Genomic DNA, 22890 nt, shown 5'->3' on the forward strand with positions numbered 1-22890 from the left:
ACCTGTCATCTCAGTGCTCGGACCCCCACCAATCAAAACTTCTGACATGTCACTATGATATGTCAGACGTTTTTTAGAAGTTTATTTCAACTTTAAAGGGGTTTTCCCGTGAGGGAAATTTATGACATATACTGTGGATCCTGTCAGATAGGTGCAGTTCCCAGAGGTGGGACTCACATCTATCTCTAAAACCGGGCCCCCTAAACCCTGTTCTACCTCTTTCTGCTATCGCTGCCTCTCGGCCACTTCCTGACGATGAACTTTCCGTAACTCATAGTAGTGAATGGCAGTTAGGGAAGCAGCGTAGAATGCGAGCTACGCTGTTTCCGTAACTACCATTCAGTTGTATGGGACTTACGGAAACAGTGTACCAGAACCAAGCTCAGCACATAAATACAATACCAGAACCAAGCTGAGTACATATATACAGTACCACAACCAAGCTGAGTACATATATACAGCACTAGAACAAAGCTCACTACATATATACAACACCAGAACCAAGCTCAGTACAAATATACAGCCCCAGAACCAATCTCAGTACATAAATACAGCCCCAGAACCGAGCCAAGTACATATATACATCCCCAGAACCAAGCTCAGTACATAAATACAGCACCAGCACAAATATAGCTCAATTTAGTGCAACCCCTGCTGTATAGGTTTGTATGGATAAAACTACAGCTCCCAGCATGGCCCAAACAATGGTAAGGATATGCTGTGAGTTGCTGTTTCCCCCAAAAAAATATCATACCACCCATCATCTCGCTGCAGATCATACAGTCACTACAGTACTGATTAGAGGTAGAATAAAAATTTTCATTAAGTGACTTACCGGTGACTTCATTTCAGATTCTGGTTCTTCTTTTTTCTTCTCCATCCGGTCCAGACCTCTATGACTTCTCCTGGCCACGACCCATTTCTTCCGCTCAGATGTCTTGGGCTTCTCACTTTTCAAACATTTCTGCATCTATAAACAAAGATAAAGTTATCATGGTGCCGCACAATATGTCCCTATATATAATATTACCATACACTGCACCTCTAGTTATAACGCCATACACTGTGTCCCTGATTATAATAGCACCATACACTGTGACCCACACACACATAGTGCTCCCTGTAGATAGTGCCCCCATAGAGCCCCCTGTAGATAGTGCCCCACTTATAAACCCCTGAAGATAGCGCTCTACATATAGCTACCCTTGTATATAGTGCCCTACATATAGTCCCCCTGTAGATTGTGTCCCACATAAAGCCTCCCCTGTAGATTTTGCCCCACATAAAGACTCCCCTGTAAATTGTGTCCCACATAAAGCCTGCCCTGTAGATTGTGCCCCACATACAGACCCCCCTCCTGTATAGAATGCCGTCCACACTTTTTAGTTAAAAACAAAATTTACATACACACCGTGATCCCGTTCGCACACCGTTCTGTGTCAATGCAGGCCTGCTCTCTTCTGAGCAGGTCTGCTGGGGCTGAGCGACGCCATAACGCCGCTTGCGTCGTTAAAAGGCGCAGATTGGCAGGGCAGAATGACTTCCCACGCCCATCAGCGCCTTTCAACAAGTTGAAAGGCGCTGATTGGTGGGACATCTCATTCTGCCCTGGCAATCAGGGTCATTGTAAGGTGCTGAATGGTCGGGCACGGAACGTACCCGGCCATTCAGTTAATATGCATGTAATTGTACCTGCGTTCTATAGACGCAGGTACAATTAGTGCAGGACGGGATGGCGGCCGCTGGTTTCAGTTGCGCCGCCGCCCCCTCATAAAGGCAGCAGGGTGGACGGTGCGGCCTTATTCACTCTCAGCCCGCCCCTCCTCCCCATTAGCGGCGCTAGCGCGCTGCAATGTAGCTTTTTTAAAATTATGTGCGGTTCGGGGGGCCATGGGATCCGGGCGGCCATGGGAGCCGTGGGCCCCGGGCGGCCGCCGGAACTGCTCATATGATAATCCGCCACTGCATCAATGTATTGAAATATTCTCCCCTAGAAGTAAGATCGGTCTTAGTTCAGGATGTGCACCAGGCCTGGTATTGATGCTACCTGTTCTTTCACCCACGTTGACTAAAATAAGGAATAAAAGTGAGTTAATATTATGCAGTATGAAGCAGGTAAAGCACATTTTAAGATTACAGTAGAGTCACCGGGAATGCAACACTGGTCACACAATGCATCGCTATTCGCTCGCAGTAACACGAGCCGCTGGTGATGTTTCCTCCTATCCGGAAGGTGTCGCTATTGCAAATCCCCTTAAGGTATTGGATGTACTTGGTTTCGCTATCTTCCTTGTTGTCATGGAGAGAGGCAGCGGCCGGCGGAAAATGGGACGCGGGATTGACCTAGCTTTGCCAACCACCCGGTGCCGATTCACCCTAGGTTCAGTCATGAGGTGCCTCAGCATAGAGGGGCGCTCCCCCGTGTATTCTATCCGGACGGCGGAGCAGAGCGGACAGGACGCTGGGAGAGCAGGTCGCCTCATGAAGTCGGGCGGCCTGGTTTTTTGCCACAGGATGGCTCCGAGCAGAGAGAGAGCCACTTAGATTTTACACAGCATGAGTATCACGGCCATGAGCCGCAACAACGCGGAGGTCCCCGGGTTATATTGAAGCATGGACCTCTGCGGCCAAAATTATTCCCACATGGAGGTATGAGGCCTGGCATACCTCACCATGGTCCTATGCAGCCAGCCATTATACGGAATGATGGCTCCCTCCCAGACACTTCACAGCAAAGGGCACCCGAGCGTCTACAGGGTGCGATACAATATAATGCCACTCCACAGTCGCTTCATGCTCAGACTCCAGAGGCCGCCTTCCAAGGGAGACCCCATCAAATGAGACCTGGTGATAGAGCTGAGACCTCTGCTATGTCTCATTAGGGAAGTTCTCGAGAGAATGTATCTGACCACAGAGGAGAAAGTCAAGACGTGGCTCAGCAGCGAAACAGCCACGAAAATATATACTACCAGTCAGGAGAGCGACAGTCTAGTATACAGCACCGTGAAGGGGTCCACAAAAATATATACTACCAGTCAGGAGAACGACAGTCTAGTATACAGCACCGTGAAGGGGTCCAACATATATCCAGTGACGCTATGTACTCCGAAAGGCCACCGCCTAGGAGTGAGCATGGCGCTTATCAGCCCGACTTATTCCATCACGGTGGTCCGAGCAGTTCTACAGGTTCTAATCCAGCAATATCTCCGTACTCTGGTATGGCAAAGCAATGTGATTCCCGATCAAGTGGTCATCTTAGTGGCCCCCAGCCTGCAGGTTTCCATCATGACCTCCCCCACAACAGAAGTAATCTTCAACACACATACCAAGATGAAGGGGCCCAATGTGGTATGTCTTGTGGAGATTCCCAGGCCGGGATATATAATCTGAACACCCCAGCAGTGCCTGAGACGTTTAGCTACAGGGCACCATCTCCAGGCCTCCAGCAATACTCCCCACAATTACAGCCCGCACATACACAAAACACTCCTTATATTAATGACCCACAACAAGGCCACTATCATTTACCTCCTCTTCATGGAAGTCTCTCCAATCCTTCATACGCTCTTCACTCGCCGGTAGGTCCTGTTTTTAGCGGATCTCATGAGGAGGGTGATTTGGAGGTCTCCAGGCTCCAGAGACTGGGAAATCATCCACACCATCTTCTCAGCCAGCAGCAGTCTATCATACACCAAGATAGAAGACCAGATCTGGATCCTATTATGCCTACGAGAATGTCTGGTGGTAGACGTTTTGAACTTGATTCTGCTTTTCCTCATAATGAGGTGCCAGATGGGCGAAGAGACCCAAACTTGTTGCTGCATCATGGTAGCCCATTTTTTTCCCAGCCTACTCCCACCACTCACATTGAGGACCACTTCATGCATTTAGATAGGAAATCTGATAAAGATAAAGGTGGGCCTGCAGATAAAGAGGTCTTTGTGCAGTGGCTTTCCAGCTTTTTATCATGTCGAAGAAAGAAACCTCCATCCAAGACTGATGCAGTTCAGGCCTACTCGATAGCAGACGCACGTGGGCTGATACATGGTGCCCTTCGATTGTTGTCACAACTAGATTCCTTGTGCCAGGCCTTGAAAGCAACAAGGAAGGAGAACCATGGACATGTGATTATAAAAAAACAGCTGATGTACGGGTAGATCTAGAGAGAAGAATGAAGGAGCTGGAGAAGCCTGGATATATCCAGGGTGTAAAGAGGAAACTGGATGGAGTGCGCAGGAAAAGGCTTCGCTGGCAGCACAGGAGACTAGCAGAAGAGGAGGAAGAAAAGGCAGCAACAGAGCGTTCTGCGGAGAGGGAGGCCGGCATTGACTTGTGGAGAATGCAGTGTATCCAGAAGGTAGAGGAGAACAAACGGGTGAGTGTCAATCTCTTGCTAAGGCTCTGTTTACATCTGCGCTTGATTTTCCATTAGTCTGTTTCTTGATAGGAACAGAAAAACAGAATTGCTGGATCTGTCGCATGTCGGACACACATGGCTCCCAGTGGAACCCATTACTTTTAATAGGTTCTGTGGGTGTGCCGTCATTGTGTCTGTCGCTTTTGCTGCGCTATTTGGTGCAGAAACAATGGAATTTGTGACCGGCGTCTAACGGAGCCTCAGACACCGATGTGAGCATGGCCTAAGGCTATGTTCACACCTGCATTGTGGGTTTCTGTTGTTCTGCTGTGTCAGAGGAGCAGAACAAGGGAAAACTGGACGTGACGGTTCTGTTGCACCACGGATACCACCACGGCCGACGGAACCCATTTACTTTAATGGGTTCCGTTTGGGTGTCCGTGGTTTTACTGGAGGAAATAGCGCAGCATGCTGCACTATTGTTTCCGGTAATCTGCCAGATGTGCGACGGAGACCCCTAACTGAACCTCCAACGCAGATGTGAACAAACTAAGAGTACGAACCGTTTCAATTCACACATTGAGGCGCGGTTTGAACAGCGTTGAGAGAAAAAAAACGCATGCTTTTCTACTGTGGTTTGATGTATTTTTTGATGTGCTTGCGTTTTTTTATCAACCGCAAAGAAAAATATATCAGGGTTTTTTTTTATTTTTTTATGCAGTTCTCACCAAACCTCAACCGCAACATGTAAATGGACCGTTACTGGAAACAGGGTTTTTTTTCTATCATAGCTGAAGCCACAGAATTTTATTTTCATTCACATAAACCAGGAACGGTTTAAGGATATTTTACTGTTTTGAATGTTTTCTAAGTTTGTCTATTAGGGAATTGTATGTTACGCAATACCCTAATACGTATCTATCCCTCAAATTGCTACCCTTTACATGCCCATTCACATTGCATGTATTCTATGGAAGAAGAGAGTGGTCAATATGCACCTTTGCGCATTACTATGGTCCCTTTTCTCTCTCCACAAGTGGCGCATGTATTAGAGTATGTTCACACGTGCACGTCCGTTACGGCTGAAATTACGGAGCTGTTTTCAGGAGAAAACCGCTCCTGAATTTCAGACGTAATGGCATGTGCAGGCGTTTTTCGCAGCGTCCATTACGGACGTAATTGGAGCTGTGTTTCTATGGAGTCAATGGAAAACGGCTCCAATTACGTCCCAAGAAGTGACGAGCACTTCTTTGACGCGGGCGTCTTTTTTACGCGCCGTCTTTTGACACCGGCACGTAAAAAAAATGACCGTCGGCACAGTACATCGTAAGACCCATTCAAATGAATGGGCAGATGTTTGCCGACGCTTTCAAGCAGTATTTTCGGCCGTAATTCCGGCAAAAAACGCCTGAATTACATCCGTAAATAGTGCTTGTGAACATTCCCTTTTATTGACGGGAAAATCTACCGCTCATGTTCACTAGAATGTTCCTTCAAACTTCCCACAATTGATTAAAGCTACCGCTGACAGTGCTTGGGGAGGTGAGGAAGAAGCAAAATGATGTGAAAAAAATGCTGGATGTTTTAAAGTCTTTGGAGAAACTGCGGAAGCTGAGAAAAGAAGCTGCTGGAAGAAAAGGTAGGAGATGAGTTATTTACCTTCTTCCAGGTATTACTTTATTAAGATATAGTAACAATGGATTTTATCTGACTATATTACTTCTCAGGGATCCAGGTCTTGTGATTCTTACAAATGATACTCCCTCTTTGTGAATTATAGGAATCTATTGTAATTTATTGGGGCAAGTGAAGCTGATGGAAATACCTTTTAACCCCTTAATGACCGCCGATAAGCCTTTTCACGGCGGTCATTAGTGGGCTTTATTCTACAGCGCCGCCATTCCACACCGCTGCATTAGAATAAAGTAAACAGAGCAGGGAGCCATCAAATCTCCCTGCTCTCAGCTGCCAGAGGTAGCTGAGGGATGGGGGCGTCCCTGCTCGACCGGGTAAGATCGATATTAGTATCGATCTCACCCGTTTAACCCTTCAGATGCGGTGCTGAATAGCGTGCACCGCATCTGAGTAGTTTTGGAGAGGGGGAGGGAGCTCCCTCTCTCTCCCACTGACACCCGGCGATAAGATCGCCGAGTGTCTGTGCCTCCGATGGCAGCTGGGGGCCTAATAAAGGCCCCCAGGTCTGCCCGTAGTAAATGCCTGCTAGGTCATGCCGGAGGCATGTCCTAGCAGATGCCTGTCCGTTTTAAACGGACAGGCAGTAATACACTGCAATACAAAGTATTGCAGTGTATTATAATAGCAATCGGAGGATTGCATAGTGAAGTCCCCTAGTGGGACTAGTATAAAAGTAAAATAAGTTGAATAAAGTTAATAAAAAATGAAAAACCCACTTTTTCCCCTTACAAAATGCTTTACTATTAAAAAAAACACAATGAAGCAAAAAAGTTACACATATTTGTTATCGCCGCGTCCGTAACGACCCCCAACTATAAAGCTGTTACATTATTTAACCCGCACGGTGAACGGCGTAAAAAAATAAAATAAAAAACAATGGAAAAATTGCTGTTTTCTGTTAATCCTGCTTAAAAAAAAATGTGATAAAAAGTGATCAAAAAGTCGCATCTACTCCAAAATGGTAGCAATAAAAACTACAAGTTGTCCCACAACAAAAAAGCCCTCACACAACTGCATCGGCGGAACAATAAAACCGTTATGGCTCTTCAGATATGGAGACGCAAGAACAAATAATTTTGAAAAAGAAGTGTTTTTACTGTGTAAGTAGTAAAACATACAAAATCTATACAAATTTGATATCTTTGCAATTGTAAAACCCGCTGAATAAAGTTGTGGTGTTGTTTATACCACACGGTAAACTACATAGATTTAGGGCGCAAAAAAGAGTGGTGAAATTTCAGGTTTTCTTCTATCCACCCCCCAAAAAAGTTAATAAAAGTTAATGAATAAATTATATGTACCCCAAAATGGTGCTATTAAAAAGTACAACTTGTCCCGGAAAAAACAAGATCTTATACAGCTGTGTCGACGCAAAAATAAAAAAGTTATAGCTCTGCGAATGTGACAATGGAAAAATGTAAAAAATGGCTTGGTCATTAGGGCCCAGAATGCAAGCAGTGGGAAGGGGTTAAATATTCAATGTGATGTTTGCATTCTGGTAACTCTTAGATCAAGTGCTGTGTTTGCCAGTGAGAATCTTTTATTACAACCAATCATTAACCTGTTTTGTTTTCAGGCGTCTGTCCACCACCGACTGCTGATGAAACATTCACAAATCACATAATAAGGCTTCGATCAATGGTGCACAAGCGTAGTGCATTATATGACGCAGAAGAGAAGACCCTGAGGGTCATACTGGAGGGAGAGCAAGAGGAGGAGCGGCAGAGAGAATAGGATAAGAGACTGAAAAAGGAAAAGGAGAAAACCTTGCAGAAGCATCGAGAACTAGACTCCATATTGTTTGGCGACACAGGTTTGTGACAGTTTGCTCTTAAGATGTATTCTTTTAACGAGCGCATCCACCTCATAGATCAGGGGTCTCAAGCACGCCGCCCGTGAGGCTGTCATTTCCGGCCCGCGGAACACGGAACCGCTAGTATAGGCTCTACCCTGGGACTGTGATGTCAGGAGCACAGCTGGAGTCCCAGTAGGAGCGCTACTAGCGCGCTGCCTGGGACATCTCTGTCCATATGTGAATAGTGATGTCAGGATCAGAGCTGGAATCCCAGGCGGAGTGCTAGAAGCGGCTCTGCTGCAGAACTTCAGCTCTGGGCAAGCCCCTGACATATCTGTCCATATATGGACACTGATGTCAGTGGATTCCCCAGAGTTCCAAAGCAGAGCCTATACTAGTGCTCTGCTCTGGGACACCGGCTCTGGGGTTGCCCCAGGCATCACATGGACAGTGACGTCCGGAGCTCCTCCAGCAGAGAAATCCCTGGCCAAAGCGTCAGCAACGCTCTGGCTGGGGATTCCACTCCTAGAGGGAGCCCCAATGGAGCTATCTACTGGTGGGGGGGGGGGGGGGGGTGTGGCAGCATCTGCAGAGGGCACTGTGGCGGCATCTTTTTCCTGCTCATCACATGAACTCAGGCGTCACGTTTTCAGCCTCCTCCACTGTCGTGGCGTATACCTATCACATGGTCTCGGACCAGAGAGACCTCGGATGGTAGACGACACGTCACTGATGACGTGTCGTTTCTGTGGGTGCTTGTTCTTTAGTGCCCGTCCAGCCTATGTAGTTGTTCATTGTGAGCGCGCCTGTGCGTGTTCACAGTGATTTTGGACGGCACCTGCGTATGACTATCCCGGTCTAGGTATAATTTCTGCACCGGCACATTTATTTGTTTTAAAACTACATACACTGACAAAGCCTACACATAGCGGAGGGGACGTAAGTGGAGAGAGACAGGAGATAGAAGAGGGTTGACGAGGGTTAGGGTAGACTGGAAGAGGTTTATAAACTTGAAAAGGGAAAGAAATGTAAAATGTGTGTAAACATAATGGGGGGATAACATTTGCTTTTCATCCTGGAAGAATGTCAGCAAGGAAACACAAGTACAGGGAAGGATGTCAGCGGGGGCGAGCAAGGACCGCACACATGAACTCTTGGTAGGCTCTACATGCACGCTCATTACAGCCTGCAATGCATGCAGGGAAAATAAGTATTATCAGAAGGAAACCTCAACAAAGCGGACCTGGAGTGCATGTAAACAAACGGCGCTAAATTCAAAGAAGATATGTGATAAGTGGATTTTTTTTTTTATATATACGCCGTTATTTATGTTGTCTGTATAAGGTGAAATGTATGAAACACTTTTTGAAAATATGATGGTATCTCGGACAACCCCTTTAGCTTTTTGCATTGCAGCAAACCAGTATTTGACCTATAGCTGCATTTGTTTTACGCTGATATCTGATCTTTAACCGCTTTCCGACATTTGACGTTTCCATACGCCAAAGTCGGGTATGGGAAGTATTGAACGGGCTCACGGAGTGAACTTGCTCCATACGATGCGGGTGTCGGCTGTTTGATACAGCCGACACTTCAGAGTAACGAGCGGCATCACACTCGTTAAATGCTGCGGTCAATAGCGACCGCAGCATTTAAATCGTTAGAAAGATGGGGGCGACCCCCTCTAGCAGCTCGTCGCGCCTCCTCGCAAAGCAAACGCCAGGGGGGCGATGGTTGCTATGGCTGCCTGGGGGCCTAATGAAGGCCCCCAGGTCCGCCATCTTTGTGCGCCTATTAAGGTACATTAGTATTGCAGTATAGCGTGCAAGCGATCTAACGATCGCTGGTTGAAGTCCCCTAGGGGGACTAATAAAAAAAAGTAAAAATGAGTTTGTTTTTTTTTTAAATAAAAGTTCAAAAAACCCCCCTTTTCCCATTTCCCCACCAGAGCATAGTAAAAAAATTAACATAATTGGTATCGCCGCGTCCATAAGTCTGAACTATTGCAATATATCATTACTTATCCCGCACAGTAAAGAAAAAAAATTTGTAAACGCCAGTCACCTAATCTCCCACAAAAAAATGAAATGAAAAGTGATCAAACCGTCGCATTTACGGCAAAATGGTACTATTAAAAACGACAGCTTATCCGGCAAAAAAATAAGCCCTCATACCGCTTAATCGACGGAAAAAAAGTTATGGCTCTTGGAATTTGGCGAAACAAAATAAATTGTCTTTTTTACACTTAGGTTTTTACTTGTAAAATATAGAAAAAACTATATATATTTGGTATTTGCGTAATCGCATTGACCCACAGAATAAAGTTAACATATTGTTTTAATTGCACAGTGAATTCCGTAAAAACGGCTCGCAAAAAACCATAGAGGAATCACTGTTTTTTTAATTTTCTAGCCCACAAATATTTTTTTTACCGTTTCCTAGTACATTATATGGCAAAATAAATGGTGCTACGAAAAACTACAACTCGTCCCGCAAAAATCAAGCCCTCATAGGACTAGATCGACGGAAAAATAGACGTCATGGCCTTTGGAAGGTGGGGAGGAAAAAATGAAAAGTAAAATCGGGAAGGGGTTAAACAGAACTTTGTGCTGCTTACTTTACTGTCAGGATAACGTTCATTATATAGTGAAGTAAACTGGTGTTTGCAATGTAATCCGTGATCAAGTGCTGGGATTATAATATAGGAAGATCCATTTTCCTGGTAGCTGGGCCCTGAAGTACAGGGGTACATAGGAATATATAGGATGTCAACAAGTGCGAGGAATGTGGTTTACTTACCAGTGGGTCATGTCTTCTGTTACAGAATCATGGACTGTATATATTCAGTAGGCCGCATAGCGGAGAGTACAGCTGAGACATTATTCATAAGGAAGTCTTTCAGGCTCCATAATGAATGATCACAGTAGTTTATTTAACCCCTTCCCGCATTTTCACGTACAGTTACGTAAAAGAGATGGAGCTGGCTCAGGAGCTGAGCCAGCGACATCACCGCCGGGTGACAGCAGTATGTTACAGCTGGCACACTGAGGTATCGGCCAGGACCGGAGCTAGCCTCCGATTAACCCCTCACATGCTGCATTTAATAGAGATCGCAGCATGTGAGGAGTTTATAGCCACCAGCACCCAAGCAACATGATCGCTGGGTTGCCGGTGGCTGCAAAGGCGATCGGAGGCCTAATACCTCCCGGTCTGCCAGAAACAGAATGCTCCTATTCCCCGTCGTCGGCGGGGCCCAAAAGGCTTCCAGTACAAAAGGATTCCGGTACCATCGGCGAGATGGCGCCGGCTCAGAAGCTGAGCCGGCGTCATCAGCAGTGTGTGTCCGCTATATGTTACAGCGGACATCCCACTGTAAAGGCAGGAAGGGGAGCTAGCTCCGATTCCTGCCATTAACCCCTTCAATGCAGCGATCCAATGCAATCGCTGCATCAAAGTGGTTTTTATTAAATCGGCAGCCTGCCATGCGATGGCAAGGCTGGCGACTGCTACTATGGCAACAGGAGGCCTAGCAATGGCTTCCTATCTGCCATTTTGGAAGCCGATTAGGCCCCGTCCGGAGGCGGAGCCTGATCGGCTTGCTGTCGGTGAACAACTGACAGTTCTCATACATTGCACTACATAGGTAGTGCAATGTATTAGAACATCAAACAAACAGTTGGAGCTTCAAAAATATACAAGTAGGGAAGAGGGGGGGAGGTAATCCTCCAGCTCACCATGAGTTGTGTCCGAGAACAGACAGCACCCGGATTCCCGCACGGCCAGCGGTCGAACAACAGGGAAAAAGTAGAGCCAAGATCCAGCGCACTACTCAACGGGGTTCATTCTGATCCTTCACCCATCTCTCATCTTTGTACTCTGCTAAATTATACAACTATTTCTATATAGTTTATTTTATTTTTGTTATATCAATAAAATTGGAACAGGAGTTCCTTTTTACTTACACTCAGCGCTGGATCTTGGCTCTACTTTTTCCCAGTTGGAGCTTCAAGTCCCTTAGTGGGACTAAAGAAAAGTGTAAAAAAAGTAAAAATACGTTTTAAAAAATACAATAAAAGTTTCAAGTAATAAAAGAAAACACAATCGCCCTTTTTCCCTGATCAAGTCCTTTATTATTGAAAAAAATAATAAAGTCATACATATTTGGTATCGCTGCGACCGTAACGACCTGAACTATAAAAATATTATGTTTATTTATTCCGCACAGTGAACGCTGTAAAAAAATAAAAATACTGACATAATTGCTATTTTTTTGGTCACTTTGTCTTCCAAAAATTGAAATAAAAAGTGATCAAAAAGTCGCATGTACCCAAAAATGGTACCTATAAAAACTATAACTCGTCTCGCTAAAATCAAGCCCTCATACAGCTCCGTCGACGAAAAAATTAAAACCGTTCTATCTCTCACAACTCGGCGACAGAAAAAAATCCATTCTCTTTACATAAGTTATTTTATTGTGCAAAAAGTTGTAAAACATAAAGTGCTATAAATTAGGTATTGCCGGAATCGGACTGACCCGCAGAATAAAGCTAACATGTAACTTATAACGCGTGGTGAACGCTGTATAAAAATAACTAAAAAAATATGCCAGAATTGCTGTTTTTTGGTCACCTTGCCTCCCAAAAAAAAGGATAACAAGTGATCAAAAAGTCGCATGTACCCCAAAATGGTACCAATAATAACTACAGCTCGTCCTGCAAAAAAAACAGCCTTCATACCACTACGTCTATGAAAAAATAAAATTAGTTAAGGCTCCAATAAGTCAGGAAAGAAAAAATATGCAGTTGTGCCGACCCGAGGGGAACATTTCTTCTGTTTCACGTGGCGAATTATCAAGGCCCCTAAAAATAGGGAACCAGGAAGGGGAGAGCCCAAACATATCTGCTGGAAGCGAGTGTGCCCGTATTATACCAGGACAACACTTCTCAGTAAAATTCCTCAAATTGCAAAGATGCCGAGTGTGGACCAAAAGGGGAATAAGTAAAGACCATTTATTAGTGCGACACCGGCCTGTGCAGAAAGGATTGTGTCACAGCGTAACACACATCTATGGATTATTATAATTTTTTTTTACCCCATTATTATACCACCTGACTATGTCCCTTATATACTCCGCCCGGCTTACATGTACCCCCACATTATAAACGGAAACACCAGTAAGACTCCAACCAAAACTATTACCAAGCAAAATCCATGCTCCAAAAGCCAAATGGCGCTCCCTCCCTTCTGAACCCTACAGCGTGCCCAAACAGCAGTTTACTTCTACATAAATGGCATTGCCATACCCGGGAGAATCCTTTTAACAATTTTTGGGGTGTGTGTCTCCAGTGGCACAAGCTGGGCACGACATATTTGCCACTGAAATAGCATATCTAGGGAAAAATTGACATTTTTACTTTGCACCTTCCGCAGCGCAATCATTCATGGAAAAGGCCAGTCGGGTGAAAATGCTCAGTACACCCCTTAATAAATGCCTTGAGGGGTGCAGTTTCCAAAATGGGGTCACTTCTCAGCAGTTTTTTTTATTATTTCACATCAGAGCCCTGCAATTTTGATCCAATACTTTGTAAATTGCCAAATTAGGCCTTAATTTTACATGGTACTCTTGACTCCCCTCCAGCCTTGGATAGGATGCATCGTGTATCCCTAGTGTGAATGCAAATTTTATAAAAAAAATGTATTTTTTTGTAATGTATGTACAATTGCTGCCTGTAGGAATGTTTTTTTGTTTTTTTTTCTAGTATTGCTATGTTCCGTCTGTATGCACAATTTTTAAATATGTACATTTTTTTTAATCATTTTCTACGATTTATTATATACTACATATGATGCGGCTACACGTCATGTTTGTGCAACAGATGTTACACATACAACTTGATTAGTTTTTAGGGAGGTTTGTTCAATGGTTTATAAGAAACGTGTGTTACACGCCTTGTATGCCCCGGAAGAAACCGATACGGCGAAACCCAGGGTCGGGCTGACTTGGTGTGCCACGTTTTTAATCTCATGCTGTTTTTTTTTTTTAAACTTTGTGAGTAGAAATAAATACCTTATGCTTTTCCACAAGTTACTGACAGTGCTACTCTATTTGTCGTCTCTTCTATAGTAAGACTATTGGAAAACATCTGAAGAAGCCGCGGACGCTGTAGAACTACGAAGCCCAGCCATCATTGACAACTGCTGCACCAGTACCTTTGTGTTTTTTTACCTTTCCTCAAGGTGGATTATAGAAAAAAAACGAGGACACCTTCAGTTCTATTGGACTCAGTTTATGGATTCTCTGGGTCGTCAGAGCGGCTAAGTATATATTTATCTGTGTATTTTTGCAGAGTTCTTTGGGATTCCTCGTAAACTAAGCCAGCTCCGACCCTTTTGTTAAAAAAAGTGTGCGTAACACAAGTACACATATATCTGTATTTATTCATTTATTTCTGTATATTGAGAATGTCTGTGTCACGTTGGGTTCGTGGACCCACTGGGCCGTACCGCCTTGGTGGTATGTCAGCTGGCCAACAGGTCGCAGGTTACAGTCTATAGTTCGTATAGGGTACCGGTGGCAGCTCATACAGTAGCAAGGCAGGCTCAGCTGGGACTAGGCAGCAGGCAGACGTCAGGCGTGGAGTAGCAGGACAGGCGTGGTATACAGCACAGCACGATTTCAGCTCAGCACGGGATACAGGTTACAGGTACGGGAAACACTAGGAGACCATTTGCATAGACAAACTAAGGGTACAACGAAAATGCTCAGGCGTGGGAGGAAGGGGCTGGGCCCTTCTTATAGTCCAGGGTGCTTAAGGGCTAATTAACCATAAGTCCGGTGCACACCCTACGGGACCCGGCTGAGGTGAGCGCTGGCGTCTTCTGAGGAGGAGACTGGGGCCAGTGCTCGCAGATCCATGGCTGCTGGCGTGAGGGCGTGAGGAGGTGAGTGAGCCTGACGGCCCACAGCCATGGGCATGACATTCTGCATCAGCCCCTTCACTACATTAGACTAGAGCGAGGGTGGAACCATTAACCCCTTTACCTACCCTGCTTTTAATTTAGGACTATTGCTCTGAAAAAATATATAATTTCTCATATTTATCACAATACGGTTGCTAGTTTAAGTAAAATTGGAATTATTCCAGTACTAAGGAATATTTACAACTTATTTGGCTGATACATGGGGTATATGTGGTGCAGAAAATTGTGCAGATACACCATATGTACAAAAAAGGTGCAGGGTGCATTATAAGTGGAGTTGTGGCACACATACGACTGTTCTAACCGATTATTCAGGTGTGCTATTTTAAATATGGAGCAGACGCAGAGGTTTGCTCTAGAAATTAGGGGCAATATGTGTGTCATGTATGCCAAGCCCAGTGACACCCTCTCCCAGGAACAGATTCACATGATCTGCAAAATGAGCTAGGAATAGAGCACAAGCTTTTATAACTGTAGTGAAGAGGATTCTGAAGGCCTGTAGCCCAGCAACAGCGACAATACATATAAAACAACACATTTAATGTGAGCAGTTTGCAGCAATATAAATGTTATCCACAAGAGGGCGATATCGTAGTGCCAAGCACAAGTTACTACATGATATAGGGAGCTTGGAATGCATTTTTCAGAGAACACAATTTTGGTACAGTGCATGGAGCTATTTTGTATTTTACTGTTATAAGAAGTTGTCACAAGAGGGAGTTACAATCATTCTGTGTTTCAGATGGAGTATACTGAAAGTATCAGGAAGGCATAAATCGCCAGGGTGCCGATGGCTGCAGTGGCAACCAGAGGCCTAATACTGGCCTCCCGGTGTGCCTAGTATGAAAGCCTTCCGTAGCCGACGGCAAGATGGCTCAGAAGCTGAACCCGTGTCATCAGTGGCGGGTGCCAGCAACATGTTACGGCTGACACCCACCTGTAATGGCAGGGAATGGAGCTAACTCTGATTCATGCCATTAACCTGTTAGACGCAGCCATCGGAAGCGATCTTAGTGGTTTTTAGCATATCGGCAGCCCTGCAATGCAATATTTTATTTTATAGCGCTCCCTCCCTTCTGAGCTGTTTTCTTCCACATATATGGCATCGCTATACCCGGGAGAACTCTTAAGAGTTTTTGGTGTGTGTGTCTCCAGTGGCACAAGCTGGGCACAACATATTTGCCACTAAAATGGCATATCTAGGGAAAAATTGCAATTTTTCCTTTGCACCATCCGCAGCGCAATCACTTATGGATAAGAGCTGTGGAATGAAAATGCTCACTTAGTAAATGCCTTGAGGAGTGTCGTTTCCAAAATGGTGTCACTTCTCAGGGGTTTCTTTTATTATTTTACATCAGAGCCTCTGCAATTGTGAATCGATACTTTGTAAATTGCCAAATTAGGCTTCAATTCTGCATGGTACTCTTTCACTCCTGAGCCTGGTCACATGTCCAGGCAAAAGATTGGGGCCCCATGTAGGGTGATTCTAAAACCGGGAAACACAGCATAATAATTAGAGAGCTGTCTTGTTATGGTGGCACAAGCTGGGCACGACATATTGGCATATCTATTGAAAAATCTCATTTTTACTCTTCAACATCGAGTGCACACTAATTTATACAAAACTGCGGGGTTAACATGCTCACTACACACCTAGGTGAATACCTTGAGGGGTGTGTTTTCCAAAATGGGGGTCACTTTTGGGGGTTTCCAATGTTTTGGTCCCACAGGGGTTTTGCAAATGCTACATAGCGACCAGAAACCAATCCAGCAAAATCTGTAGTCCGAAAGCCAAATGGCACTCCTTCCCTTCTGAGCCCTGCAGTGTGCCCAAAAATTAGTTTATAACCACATATGCGGTATTGCCATACTCGGGAGAAATTGCTTAACAAATATTGGTGTTCTTTTTCTGCTTTATTTGTTGAGAAAATTAAAAATTTTGCACTAAAGCTACGTCTTATTGGAAAAAAAATTAAATTTTTATTTTCACTGCCCAATTCAAATATAATCTATGAAACAGCTGTTGGGTCAAAATGCTCACTGCACCACTAGATTAATTCCTCAAGGGGTGCAGTATCACAAATGGAGTCCCTTTTGGGCAGTTTCCACTGTACTGGTACCTTAGGGGCTTTGCAAAAGCGACATGGTGTCAAGAAACCAATCCAGCAAAATCTGTGCTCCAAAAGCCAAATGCTGCTTCTTCTCTTCTGAGCCCTGCCGTGTACCCAAACAGCAGTTTATGACCACATATGCTGTATTTTCGTACTCCAGAGAAGTTGCTTTACAAATGTTGGGGTTCTTTTTTTTTCTTTATTTGTTGAGAAAATGAAAAATTCTGAGCTAAAGCTACGTCTTATTGAAGAAAAAGGATTGTTTTTATTTTCACTGCCCAATTCTAATAAATACCATGAAACACCTGTAGGGTCAAAATGATCACTACACCCGTAGATGAATTCTTCAAGGGGTGTAGTTTCCAAAATGGGGTAACTTTATGGGCGTTTTCACTGTTTTTGGTCCCTCAGGGGCTCTGCAACTGTGTCATGGCCTCCATAAGCCATTCCTTCTAAATGTGATCTCCAAAAGCCAAATGGCGCTCTTTGCCTTCTCAGCCCTGCCGTGTGTCCAAACAGCCGTTTATTACCACATGTGGGGTACTATTTTACTCGGGAGAAATTGCTTTACAAATTTTGCACGTCTTTTTCTCCTTTAGTCCTTGTGAAAATCAGAAAGAAATAGCTAAACCTACATTTTCTTTGAAAGAATGTAGATTTTCATGTTCACTGCCTACTTCCAATAATTTCTGCAAAAAACCTGCGCCGTCAAAATGCTCACTACACCCCTAGATAATTTCCTCAAGGGGTGCAGTTTCCAAAATGGGGCCACTTGTGGGGGGTTTCCACTGTTTTTTCCCCTCAGGGGATTTGTAAATACGACATGGCCTCTGAAAACCATTCCTGCTAAATTTGAGCTGCAAAAGCCAAACGGCGCTCTTTCCCTTCTAAGCCCTGCCGTTTGTCCAAACAGCCGTTTATGACCACATGTGGGTTTTTTTTTTTACTCGTGAGAAATTGCTATACAAATGTTGTGGTGCTTTTTCTCCTTTAGTCCTTCTGGAAATTAAAAAAATAAATAAATTGCTAAACCTACATTTTCTTTGAAAGAATATAGATTTTAATTTTCATGGCCTACTTCCAAAAATTTCTGCAAAAAAACTGTCTGGTCAAAATGCATACTATACACCTAAATAAATTCCTTGAGGGGTGTAGTTTCCCAAATGGGGTCACCTTTGGGGGGTTTCCACTGTTTGGTACCACAAGAGCTCTTCAAAGCTGACATGGTGCCTAAAATATATTCTAAAAGAAAAGCCTGTTCAAAATCCACTAGGTGCTCCTTTACTTATGAGGCCTGTATTTCAGTCCATAAGCACACTAGAGCCACATGTGGGATATTTCCTAAAACTGCAGAACCTGGAAAATAAATATTGAGTTGTGTTTCTCTGGTAAAACTTTGTGTTACAAAAAAATGGATTAAAAATGAATTTCTGTAACAACAAAAAATAAAATGTGTAAATTTCACCTCTAGTTTGGTTTAATTCCTGTGAAATGTCTAAAGGGTTAAACTTTCTAAATTCTGTTTTGAATACTTTGAGGGGTGGAGTTTTTAAAATGGGGTGACTTTTTGCAGGTTTCTAATATATAAGGCCCTAAAAGCCACTTCACAACTGAACTGGCCCCTGTAAAAATAGCTTTTTGAAATGTGAAAAATTGCTACTAAAGTTCTAAGCCTTGTAACAACCTAGAAAAATAAAAGGATGTTCAAGAAACGATGCCAATCTAATGTAGACATGTGGGGGATGTTAATTAGCGACTATTATATGTGTGGTATAACTGCCTGTCTTACAAGCAGATACATTTAAATTGAGAAAAATTCAAATTTTTGCAATTTTTCGCTAAATTTGTGTTTTTCACATTTAAATACTGTATGTATCGAGCAAATTTTGCCAGTAACATAAAGTCCAATGTTTCACGAGAAAACAGTCTCAGAATCGCCTGGATAGGTGAAAGCATTCCGAAGTTATTACCACATAAAGTGAAACATGTCAGATTTGAAAAATGAGGCTCTGTCAGAAAGGTCAAAAGTGGCTAAAGAGGGAAGGGGTTAAATACTGAATGTATCGACTATTTTACCATTAACTTAAAGTACAATTTCTTTACTACCAACTTGCACGTGTTTATGCATATAGCCACATGTGTGCTGACTAGCCTGATTATACGGTACCTGTAGTCAGTGGCGTAATACCCACAGGCCCCGCGGCATGAGGGGGCTCGTGCTGTCCGTCGACACTGGGTCACCACTCCCATGCCTGGTGGCGTAGCTAGCAGCCGCTATGGCTACTACAGCGGTAGCGATACCACTAGGGCCCGTGCCACCCGGCCTCTAACATTTATGGCCTGGGCCCCCTCATGCCCGGTGGCATTGCTAGCCCTGGTGGTAGCAACAGCCAGATTCACTTGTATCTGTGTAGATACAAATAAATATTATAGGTTGCTGCTGCCTCTCGGAGGGGGCGGCGGCACCATTGAAACCAGCCGCCGCCACCCCCTTTTGCACTAATTGTGCCTGTGTCTATAGCACGCAGGTACAAATACATGCATTAGCACTGAATGGACGGGCACAATCTGTGCCGACCATTCAGCGCCTTACAATGACGCTGATTGGCAGAGCAAAATGACTTGCCCTGCGTAATTAGCGCCTTTCAAAGACGCTAGCGGCGCGATGATGTCATCGCGCCGCTTGCGTTGTTAAGCCCCAGCATTCCTGCTCAGAAGAGAGCAGGTCTGCATTGCCACAGGCACGCGCTCAGCCCTGAGAGCACGCAGGCACGCGCTCAGCCCTGAGAGCACGCAGGCACGCACTCAGCCCTGAGAGCACGCACTCAGCCCTGAGAGCACGCACTCAGCCCTGAGAGCACGCACTCAGCCCTGAGAGCACGCACTCAGCCCTGAGAGCACGCACTCAGCCCTGAGAGCACGCAGGCACGCACTCAGCCCTGAGAGCACGCAGGCACGCACTCAGCCCTGAGAGCACGCAGGCACGCACTCAGCCCTGAGAGCACGCAGGCACGCACTCAGCCCTGAGAGCACGCAGGCACGCACTACGCCCTGAGGGCACGCAGGCACGCACTCAGCCCTGAGGGCACGCAGGCACGCACTCAGCCCTGAGGGCACGCAGGCACGCACTCAGCCCTGAGAGCACGCAGGCACGCACTCAGCCCTGAGAGCACGCAGGCACGCACTCAGCCCTGAGAGCACGCAGGCACGCACTCCGCCTTGAGAGCACGCAGGCACCCACTCAGCCCTGAGAGCACGCAGGCACGCACTCCGCCCTCAGAGCATGCACTCCGCCCTGAGAGCACACAGGCACGCACTCAGTCCTGAGAGCACGCAGGCACGCACTCAGCCCTGAGAGTACGCAGGCACGCACTCAGTTACAGCAGGTGTGGGCGGCGCCGATGGGGGGGCAAGGGGGTGTAACGAGAGCGGGGGTCTGTGAGAGAGAGGGACAGGCTGGGTTCACACTACCTATTTTCAGACGTAAACTAGGCGTATTATGCCTCGTTTTACGTCTGAAAATACGGCTCCAATACGTCGGCAAACATCTGCCCATTCATTTGAATGGGTTTGCCGACGTAATGTGCCGACGACCTGTCATTTTATGCGTCGTCGTTTGACAGCTGTCAAACGACGACGCGTAAAATTACTGCCTCGTCAAAAGTGCAGGACACTTCTTTGAACGTAATTTGAGCCGTTTTTCATTGAATTCAATGAAGAACAGCTCAAGATTAGGGCCGTCAGTGACGCCTCGCAAAATGCGAGGAGGAGCATTTACGTCTGAAACGACGGAGCTGTTTTCTCCTGAAAACAGTCTGTAATTTCAGACGTAAAAGGCAGCTATCGTGTGCACATACCCTACCTGTAGTGCAGCCGGTCTTCATAATGGCGCCTGCTATCTCCCTACAAACCAGCTTCTCTGCTGTGTGGCTCTGAACTCCGTCTGCGCAGTACAGAGCCAGATGGCAGAAGCAATGGATGGCTCCCGTTCATTGTGTCCTATGCACTGTGCTGCCGCATTCCATCTGTGTATGTGTCGTTAAGAGACACATACACAAATGAAATAAAACATGGCAGCCCCCAGTGAAGTAAGAAAGTGTTAATAAAAAAAACTGTGTGAAAAATTAAATAAAGTCAATATAATATTTTATTAAATAAAAACACAAATGTAAAAAAATATTCATGACACTGTCCCTTTAATGTAAATGTTTATTCTGCCTCTAATCAATATTGTAGGATCTGCAACGAGAGGATGGGTGGTATGATTAGGATATGATTTTTTTTTTTTGTGAAACATCATCTCCCAGCATAGCCTTACCATTGTTCAGACCATGCTGGGAGCTGTAATTTTACGCCGTACAAACCTATACAGCAGGGTTTGTACTAAATTGAGCTGTATTTGTTCTGGTACTGTATATATGTACTGAGCTTGGGTCTGGTTACGTAGTTAGTACGGTTTAAAAAGACACCTGTCCATTGTTCTGGTGCCGTCTATATGTACGGAGCTTGGTTCTGGTGCTGTATTTATGTAGTGAGGTTGGCTCTTGTGCTGTATATATGTATGAGCTTGGTTCTGGAGCTGTAACTATATAGGATATATTTATAATAACAATTGCTGGGCAGATGGAATTGTTTTCAATTCATTGTATATTTAATGATCGGGCGGTGGCGTTGTTGGTTTTTCTGGGACAGGTCTCTATTGCAGGCTGGTCGGTGTCCAAGGTTATTCATTTTGTGGTACTCTGGCTTTTGGTTTTAAGCTCCGGGGGTACAGGTATGTTACAAAATGTTTTTCGGTTGGCCAGGCCCTGAAAGGAGATAGGAAGGGGAGAATGTTGCCAGATCGTCGGCGCCCAGTGTCTTTTATGTTGTTGGAACAGTTGTAGGGGGTGTTGGGTGGGGTTTGTTTTTCTAGTATCGAGGTGACTCTATATAGATTGGCGTATTTTGGGGCCCTGAGGGTCGGGGAGCTGGTGGCACCTAGCACTAGGAGGCCTGGTGGGTTGAGGATGGAAGATGTGTTGTTGGCGGACAGGAATGTGGAATTCTGGATTCAGCATTCTAAGACGGATCAGGGGGGTCGGGGTAAGAGAGTGGTGTTGGGGCCGGCCAGGGGGGCCAGGATGTGCCCGGTCGCATGCTTTGTGGGATACAGAGAGGTTTGGCCTTTGATGAGGGGACAGTCGTTGTGTCACGAAGACGGGTCCTTTCTGTCCCGGTACCAGTTTACGTGGTTTTTTCGTAGGTGCCTTTTTCAGTTGGGATTGGAGGCAGTGGCGTAACTACCGCGGTAGCAGCAGTAGCGGCTGCTACGGGGCCCGGGGCTTGAGGGGGCCCGGTGGCGCCGCTAGCAGCCGTTATGGCTACTACAGCGGTAGCGTCGCTACTGTGGGGCCCGCGACGCCGAGCCTTACACAGGCCATCTCATGCCTGTAGGTGTCGCTAGCACCGGAGGGGGCCCCAGTGCTAGCGGCAGCCAAATACATGAATGGCCGGGCATGTTCCGTGCCTGACCATCCAGTGCCTTACAATGACACTGATTGGCTAGCGGCGCGATGACATCATCGCGCCGCTTCCATGCTTGGAAGGCGCTGATTGGCGGGGCAAGTCATTCTGCCCCGCCAATCAGCGTCATTGGAGGACGCTCGTTCAACTCCTGCAGACATGCTCAGAAGAGAGCATGTCTGCATCGCCAGTGAACAGCGTGGGAACCGGAGAATGTGAGTATGTCAAGTTTTTGTTTTTTTTCCCCTCATAAAAATGTGAATGGCATTATCTATGAGGGGGGGAGGGGGGGGGGGGGGTCATCTTTATGTGGGCTATTATATATAGGGGGTCTATATGTGGGGCAGTAGCTACAGGGGGGGTCTATATGTGGGGGTGTGGGCCATTATATACAGGGGGCTCTATATGTGGGCCATTATATACAGGGGGGTCTATATGTGGGGGTG

At 45.5% G+C, this 22890-nt stretch overlaps 1 long non-coding RNA gene across 1 annotated transcript in view; it reads left to right on the top strand.

Annotated features, from left to right (window-relative positions):
* The window catches only part of LOC142748169 (uncharacterized), a 56692-nt gene that overhangs the window by 31532 nt on the left and 2270 nt on the right, over positions 1-22890 (top strand). The window contains exon 2 of the long non-coding RNA XR_012882167.1: positions 7629-7865. This is a non-coding gene — a long non-coding RNA (uncharacterized LOC142748169). The remainder of the gene's footprint in view (positions 1-7628; positions 7866-22890) is intronic.

Source organism: Rhinoderma darwinii, chromosome 3, assembly GCF_050947455.1.
Source record: "Rhinoderma darwinii isolate aRhiDar2 chromosome 3, aRhiDar2.hap1, whole genome shotgun sequence".
Classification (NCBI taxonomy): domain Eukaryota; kingdom Metazoa; phylum Chordata; class Amphibia; order Anura; family Rhinodermatidae; genus Rhinoderma; species Rhinoderma darwinii.